Below are 9,367 nucleotides of genomic sequence, written 5' to 3' on the forward strand. Positions count from 1 at the left end.
TCCCAGCTCCCATACGACTGAGTGCTTGGGGCCTCTCCTTCTCGAGGGGTTTTTGATGTGCTAATCGCACATAAAAAACGACCTCCTTTTCCCGATCTGGGCTTCCCAGGGGCTAGTTTTGCCTCCTGCGAGGTCTCCATGGGCCTCAGTCAGCGCGCTTTGACCGAGGTCCTCGTTGTTCCACGCTGGCTACTAACTGCCACCATTTAGAGGTGTTTCTGATCGCTGCTCTTAATTCTTTGAAGCATGTCCTGACCTGATACAATCATGATTTTTCTTCACGGATCCAATTCGGATCATGACCTTCCCACTGAAAAGCTTTTGGACCACCAAAAGTTGGTTTCCAAGCATCGACTAAGTGAGGGTATTGTTGTCTCACTTGTCCAATCTCAATCCACTTTGCGCTGCTCAGCTTTGAACCCTTGAGCCCTACTTTGAGGTACTCAACATCTCCTCTGCACGTCTTCCTCACCTTCTTGTCCAGCACTGTGTCTTCCTACAATTCATTAAGATATTCAGGTAGCAGGTCATCAATAGAAGGCAACTGACTTTGCTCTTCAGGATCCTTGATTAGTGAGGGCTCAAACAATCTCAGGAATTCTGCATTTACGACTAAGTAGATGTGCATGTAAGCTGGTAGATCAATGAAAAAAGCATTCTCACCAATCTTCTCAAGTATTTTGAAAGGTCCATACCTAATAGGCTTTTGTTTTCTACCTTCACCTTGCATCCTGTCCTTGCTGATATATAGCTAGACATGGTCACAAACTTGAAAACTATGCTCCATCCGATGCTTGTCATGCATAGCCTTATATTTGGCTTGGCTCTTTTCCAGCTGTTCTTGTACTGCCTAGTGGATCTTCTAGATTTGTTCAATGAACCTAGTTGCCCTATCCACATCACTGTGTCCCTCAACTGTGGTATCTTTACCAAAGACAAAATCCAAAGGAGACCTTGGTGTGAAACCGAAATAGGTCTCAAAAGGAGATTCTGTGTAGATGAATATTTTGCTTTGTTGCAAGCATGCTGCATATAACACAAGTGTTCATCCCAAAGCTTAGGATGTTTGCTGCAATATCCTCTGAGTAACAAGATCAATGTGATGTTAACTACTTCTGTCTGGCCATCAGTTTGTAGATGAAAAGTTGTGCTTTTCTTCAGTTTGGTGTCCATCAGTTCCCACAGAGTTGACCAAAACTTCCCCACAAATCGGGTGTCTCGATCAGATACAATAGAGGTGGGTAATCCAAAATGAACCCATACATGTTCAAAGAACAGTTTTTCAGTTTGTTCAGCTGTATTTTGTTTATTACAAGGTATCAAAATACACATTTTGCTGAACCTATCCACAACAACATACAGATAACCATGACCTTTACTAGATTTAGGCAGTCCTCCAACAAAATCCATGGAAACACTTTCCCAAGGGTGAGAAGGTACTGGTAATGGAGTGTACAAGCCTAGTTTTCTATTGTTGGGCTTGCTTTTAGCACACATAGTACACCCTCTTACATATCTAGAAACTGTCTCATTCATTTTGGGCCAATAACAAAATCTTTGCAACTGTGCAACTGTTTTACTTACCCCAAAGGGACCTGATATTAGAGAAGTGTGTGCTTCTCTAATTATCTTTACTCTCTCAATTTGTGGAACACAAATTTTCCCACAATGGTATTAGAGTTTGTCCTTTACGTGATAATCCAATTCTTCTACCCATTTTCCTTGACTTAAAGTTGCACATACATCTTTAAAGTCTATATCTTGAGCATATTGTTCAATGTAGCTTTCATGTAGCACAAAATTATGCTTAAGTATAGTACATGCATTTGTAATGGGTCTAGATAACATGTCTGCAACTTTATTATGTATGCTCTTTTTATATCTGATGACTAAATGAAACTGTTGTACAAAACCCATCAATTTATAGTGTCTGGATTGCTGCAACTTAGTTTGGGAGTGTAGATATTTAAGTTCTTGATGAGCAGTATGTATTATTGTCTGTTTTCCCATTAAGTAATGTTTCCACTTTTTCACACTCTGAACTAATGCATACAATTCTTTGTCATATGTAGGATAGTTAACTACTACAGGATTAAAAGTCCCAGAATGATAACATATGGGTTTATCATGCTGTGTCAACACTGCTCCCATGGCATACTCACTGGCATCTATTTGGATCTCAAATGGTCTTTGCAGATCAGGTAGTGCTAGTACAGGTGTTGTACTAATCTTTTCTTTCAAGGTGTTGAAGGCTTTTTGATGTTTGCCTTCCCACTGAAACACCTTGTTCAATCCTATTAAAGCATGTAAGGAAGCTGCAATTGAGGAAAAGTTAGAAATGGACTTCCTCTAATATTGTGCTGCTCCTAACAAGCTCCTCACTTCTGTAGTAGACTTGGGCTTAGGCCAGTTTACAGTGACTGCCACTTTAGAGGGATCTATCTTCAATTCACCACACCCTACTATATGACCCAGGTAATTTAGAGATGTTTTGCCAAATTCACATTTTGAGAGTTTAACATAAAGTTTTTCTCTTTTCAAAGCATCTAGTATCTGCTTAACATGCTTTAAGTGTTCTTCCCACGTTTTACTAAAAATCAGAATGTCACCCAAATACAAAATAACAAATTCATAAAGAAAAGGTCTGAGTACATCATTCATTAATCTCATGAAAGTAGCAGGAGCATTAGTTAAGCCAAAAGGCATAACCAGCCACTCGTACAATCCCTGCTTTGTTTTGAAAGCAGTCTTCCATGCATCTTGTTCTGCAACTGTGACCTGATGGTATCCACCGTGCAAGTATAGCTTGGTGAAATAAATAGCTTCCTTCAATTGATCTAAAAGATCATCTATGTGCGGAAGGGGATAACGATTTTTTATCGTTATCTTATTCAGTGCTTGGTAGTCAATGCACATTCTCCACGAGCCATCTTTCTTCCTCGCCAAAATGATTGGTGACCCACATGGTGATGTGCTAGGCCTGATGAACCCCTTCTCGAGCAACTCCTATACCTCCTTCTTGATTTCAGAATTCTCTAAACCTGACAATCTATACATTCCAATGTTAGGAAATGGAACATCTTGCTGTAAAATAATATCATGTACTATTTCCTTTTTGGGTGGCAGACCTTTAGGTTCTTGAAACAAGATATCATATTATGAAACAACCTTTTCTATACCAGCTTGCTATTTAGCATCACAACCCTCAAATACATTGGTTTTATCAGGTTTCTCTTCCTTTACAACCATCAGTAAGAATTGTTTGCATGAATTTATCATTCTCTCCATCTGCCCTGAGTTTATGAGAGTATAATTATTCTTGAGCTTATGAGCTCTTACAAAGTATTTGATTCCAACTTTAACAAGTAGATACTTGTTCTCAGCTCTATAGAAAATATCCTTTCTATCATACAAGTAAGGACTTCCTAAAACAATTCCACATATATCCAAAGGAATTATGTCTAACTCAACCTCATCTACAAATGTTGACCCAAAAGAAAACTTGAGTTTGCATTGTCTAGTCACTTGTAGTTGTGCTTTATCATTCAAGCATTCTAATGGGTATGGTTCCTTTTGAGGTGTAGTTGCTAATCCCAATTTCTTTACAATTGCTTCAGAAATTAAGTTTACTTGTGAGCCACTATCAAACAAAGTATCAATCTTTTGATATTTGGAAACAACTCGAATATGGAAAAGCTCATGCCTTTTTCTCTCATTTTCTTCATCAATAACAGATTGAGCAAAATTACCAATATATGCTTCAGAATTCTTACCTTTGATACCTATGGCTGCCATGGTTGTTTCATCTCCCGAGTTTGACCCCAAATCTTTCTGAATAGCAGTCTTCTTCTTCTTGCCCTCAATTTTCTTAGGCCTTAACTCTGGATGCAAAATCCGACAATGCACATCATCATGCCCATCCTTTTTACAGTGAGAGCATGAAGCTTTGCTTTTCTGTGCAGTGTTAGCCTTCCTTGCTTTCCACTTCTGCTTTATTTTCTCCTAATTTGAGCTTTGATCTAGTGAGCATTCACAGCTAAACCAACACAAGCTTGTCTAATCTTACAACCTAGAGCTCTGATACCACTTGATCTGGAAATCACCTTATGAGTGATCGTAGTTAAAGATTTATTAAATGAAGGTATTACAGACACATGTGCTGGTGTGTTTCTATGTTATTTAGGCAACAGATCAATCAGATTGCAAATACACAGACACTTGAAATGGAAAACAGCAGAGAAATACAGTAAGAAAATATAAGAACAAAGAATTTAATAAGGAGTTCACCCTATCCTCCAGGGCTACATCTCCAGTCCAGCTCTCAGTGGTGACCTTATTTTATTGTGTCTTAAAGCAGAGAATTACAATGAAGGAGCTCAATATGAGTCTCCAGAAACAGAATTTGCTTGGCAGGGTGACTCTTGGATCCCCTAACTAGAGTGCACAGACTCTTTTCCTCAGCAAATGATTGACCTCTCTGGTCTTTGATGGAAAGAGCCCAATGTGGTGCTCAGTGCTAACAGATACTCTCAGGGATGGCTTGAATCTCTCAAGCTATCTGCTGCTTGATGCTTCCTTTTTTCAGCTCGGCCCTCTGTCTTCTTTCTTCTTCTTTTGCTTCACTATCTTCCTTTGTTTTCTCTGTCTTCTTTCTTTTCCTCTCTATCTCCCTCTCGGTGTTCCATGTCTTCTGCTTCGTCTATTCATTGCTTTAAAGCCATTCGATCCCATGGTTGTTCGATTCCCCTTCCACTTCCCGTCGGATCGCCTGCTATAGCTTCGCTTTGAGCTCCCTGTTTCAGCGTCATCATCGGCTCACAGGGAGTGGCCACTTCTCCTCCTGCAACTGCGCCAGCTTGCTTCGTCGGTTCGATTTTTTTCCATTACGTTGTGGAATGAGTCATCGACCACCTTGGCAGTCAAATCAGATGTCAAATTCTTATAGATCGTGGCTTAATCCCCTGTCGATTACAGTTTTCCCATTAGGCGTGATCTCAGTTGTTAGATTTAGAGCCTCTAGATCCGATGCCATTCACACATTTCGCGTGGTTGACTTTCTCGACCATTAGCACACGATGAGTGGCGGTTTCCTCTCTCCTCCACTTGCCACATGTCAGCCGCTGAGTGGAATCACTCTGTTTTTGCCAAAACTGCTTACCACCTAAGGGTGCCCTTGATAAATACCATCGGTTTTTGGAGCGTGGGTACCGCCTTAGCCTTTAGCCCTTTTTCACCAGGGTTTTCCCGGCTCCCATGTGACCGAGCACTTGGGGCCTCTCCTTCTCGAGGGGTTTTTGATGTGCTAATCATGCATCAAAAATTGCCTCCCTTTCCCAATCCGATCTTCGCAGGGGCTAGTTTCGCCTCCTGTGCAGTCTCCATGGGCCTCGGTCAGGGCGCTTTGATGGAGGTCCTCGTCGTTCCACTCTGGCTGCAAACTGCCACTGTTTAGAGGTGTTTCTGATCGTTGCCTTTAATTCTTTGAAGCATGTCCCGTCCTGATACAGTTATGGTTCTCTGATTATTCTTCATGGATCCAATTCAGATCAGTGCCACTCTCATTTAGCTTGCTATAATTGGTTGCAAATTCAATATGAAAATGTCATCTACAACTAGGATAACAACAAACAAAAGAACATTGATTTTGCACTCTAGTTTAGGTTTTTTACATTATTCTTATATTTTGAATTGTTGTTTTATTTAACATTTCCTCTTTTTTGTAGTTTCATTTAGAATGTTGGTTGATAAGACAACAATTATGTCACTAAATGTATTGATGGTTGGAGGTGTTCCTTGTTGCAGGTGCAAAATGCTCCTCATCATCACTTACTCTTTATGGTTTTATTAATTTGTGTCATTGCATTATGAGTAGTGTTGGATTGCATGTTCTCAAATTAGAGTTAAAGTTTAATGCCAAGAACTTTCTAGGGTAGTATCAACTACAATCACCTTTCCCATCAATGTTACAAACATTGTAAAAAACACCTACAAATTTAAGGAAAATTTACTACTTTCTCCCATCATAAAAGATCATAAAAGAATCAAACAAGAAATATAGGAAAAATAGAAGCAAAAGTCTTATTTACTTACAAAGGAGGAACCACTTTTTGGAAAAAGGGTTCAACACATACTTGACATAACTAAGAATGTTGGAAACAATGATAATATTGAGAGGGGAGGTGAATCAATATTAAGGATAATTTTAAACTTTTATGCCTATTTACTTTTCCTATTGAAGCTTGGAACCCATCCATATAATCAGTAGCAATATGTAATATGGTAGCAACATGAAACCAACATACAAGCATACACACCATGAGTATCATACACATGAGACATAAGGTTTTTCCTGTGGAAACCCTTGCGGGGAAAAACCACCAAGCTTGTTGTTGTTATTGATGTAAAATAAGAGCACCTACCCTATTACATCAATTTGTTTTGTGAGAACCACCTCACAGGAGGCACCAACTCCCTTTGATTGTTTGATAGCACTGACTAGTAGGAAGCACCGACTGTCTCTCTTTTTAGACACTAGTCCAGCTTACGAGAGCACCATGTGAAGCACCAAGTTCACGGATTTGTTGCAAGCACCAACTTGCAACTCCTTGGATTTATGCAAGCACCAACTTGCAGGAGGCACCAATCCCCAAGCCTTCTCAAGAATCCACTAGAGAGTGGAAGAAAAAACCTTCCTATATACAGGCACCAACCAACACTCAAATAAGAACTGAATATTCTCTATAATTTGGCAGTCACTCTGCCCAATAACAACTTTGTTCTCTGCTCACTTTGCACACTCAAGAGTAGTCCACTGATCTTCTCAACAAAATTCACTGATCATAGTCCATGTAGCTCTATTCTTTGCTCTTCATCAGCACTCCCTCAACTTTCGGCCTCTTTCTCTCCATAGCACACAATTGGCCTTTCTTGCAGCACAAGAAAATTTTGCCTTTACTCATAGCACACAGGAAACTTCAGCCTTTCTCACACAATGCAGGCTCACCTCTTGGCCTTGCTCACACAAGACAGGAGACTACCACCTTTATCACAGATCATTGGCAACTTTTGGCCTTACACACAATGAAACTCTCAGGGTCTCTTAATTATGCATAGGCACTCTCAGCCTTAATAGTAGCGCAGACTCCCATAAAGCTTTTCCATTTAGCTCACTTTTGCAACTATTCTTCTTTCCCCAACTTTTCTCATCTAAGCTCATTAGTTTTTTTCCTCTTTCGGCCCTAATTGATGCTACCACTCATGTCCTATATTCCCACTCCATGAGTGTACCTCTCTTACGTCTTCCTTGGTATCTGCTACTGCATTAAACAAGAGAATGTTCACTTGACTATTTTCTCCATAGTGAGAATTAATTCTCAGTCCACCTACACACTCCACTAGGCATAATCCTCTTTGCGAACAACTCTCTTTTCACTAAGGCTCTCCATGCTTATTCATGGTTTCACAATACTTCGACATGGCTTCTCTGTGGACCGTTGTCCTTATTGCCTTGTCTCAGAGTTTTTCTGACATTTGTCATGTATTCCAGCGATCAAATCCTCTGTGCTCATTTACTCTTCATCTGCCGACTCACCCAACCTTTAATACTCCTCTGTATTGATATATCGAAGATTTTAGAAAACAATGAATTATTGGAGCCCAAGCATCTCGTAACTCTATCAAGAAGATGTTACGATATTACAGTTTTCCAATTGGCCTTTAGCCCCTTTTACTTAGCTCCTTATCGCATCTTCACCATATGACTGCTACCTATGACCATTAGTATAGCACTTAGGTGCTAAGTCCTTTAGCATACTGTCAGGGGCCTTTATCCTCATGCTATTACTCTGCACCCTTGGTTTTCTGGGCTCCACAACCAAGCGCCAACAACATCTGAAGCTCTTCATATCAAAACTTTTTCAATAACTCACTTAAAGTGCAGTTCTAAAATCTCAAACCTCTGATATGCTCCACAACACTTGGGTGCTAAGCCTCGCTCTACGCCCTTAGCTCTATTAGTTTCCTCGACCAAGTTCCAACACATCAGAGCCACATTATTGGAAGTTTCCAATTGTTGACTGTTATGAAGTGCCGACATCCTTAATCCTTCGATCAAGGACTTCTGATATGGCGTCATCACTGCCACATGGTGAATCCTGAGTGGTGACACATGTCACCCAGATATAGCCCATTAGACCACCTGATATGGTTGAATATTCTTGCCATGTGTCCTATCGTACTACCACGGCATGATGACATTAGCTGCCACTTGTCCCTTATTGGAGCCAATCAAATCCTACCATATGTCTTTATCGGAGCCAATCACATGCTTCCATGTGTCCTTATCAGAGCCAATTATATGCCACCACGTGTCCAACTAGAGGAGAGAGAAAAGGGCTTGCCCACCTTTGGTTCTGCGATGAAATCCTTTGTTAATCCTCCTTTAGCATTCCTCGGTGCTTTTAACACTATCGATGCTTGACCCATATCGCAAATTTTTAAATGGTTCACACAAAGAAGCTCCAATTCTTCGATTGCAAATATGTTGATATGTCAGTCCGTCAATCTCTGATCATCCATGGACTAACCTCTGATCACCATTGCATCGATATGTGATGCTTTGATGGTGCAACGCACTAGTATGCCTAGCCTCTGTTATGTGATTGTCAATATGGCTGATGCTCTGATGTGTGATCGTTGATATGCATGATATCACCAGACCTTTGATATGTTGATACGCCAATGTGTCGATCTCTGATTTCCAATACACCAATGTGCCAATCTACAATATGTCGATATTATTTCTGCCTAAGGCTTCAAATCCCTGAACTTCAGCGAGCTATAACTTTTGAACCACGAATCCATTTCTGAACTTTCGCATATTATTGGAAAGCTTATTCATATAAATTTCCAATGGAGAGGGTCTGATGTAGTCTTTGAGCCCATCTGCTTCCTATAATATGGCTCCAAGATCTTGAAATTATTCCGGTCCTTAACTCTCTGGACAGCAGGAATCACAACCACCAAGGTGATCCTCTGCATGAATCCTGCAACTACCATGGACTTCCATCTAGTTCATCACTTTGATCATCCATTTATGACTTCTCCAGTAAGTCTGCTACTATGATGATTCTCTACATGAAGCCTGCAACAACCATGAGATCTCTCCCAAGCACCGAATCATCATTTTATGGCTTTTCCACTAAGCCTACTGCTATGATGATTCTCTACTGAAAGCTTGCAGCTATCATATGAATCCTTCTAAGCCATGAACAACCATGGAATTCCTCATGGGCCATCACTGCCAACATATGCTACAACAAACATCCAATCTAGTCTAGTTGACATTAATTCCCACACTCCTGCTAAC

This window comes from Pinus tabuliformis, chromosome X (genome assembly GCF_031772625.1).
Source record: "Pinus tabuliformis cultivar Carrire ecotype Pingquan chromosome X, CPIR1, whole genome shotgun sequence".
In the NCBI taxonomy this organism is placed as follows: Eukaryota; Viridiplantae; Streptophyta; class Pinopsida; order Pinales; family Pinaceae; genus Pinus; species Pinus tabuliformis.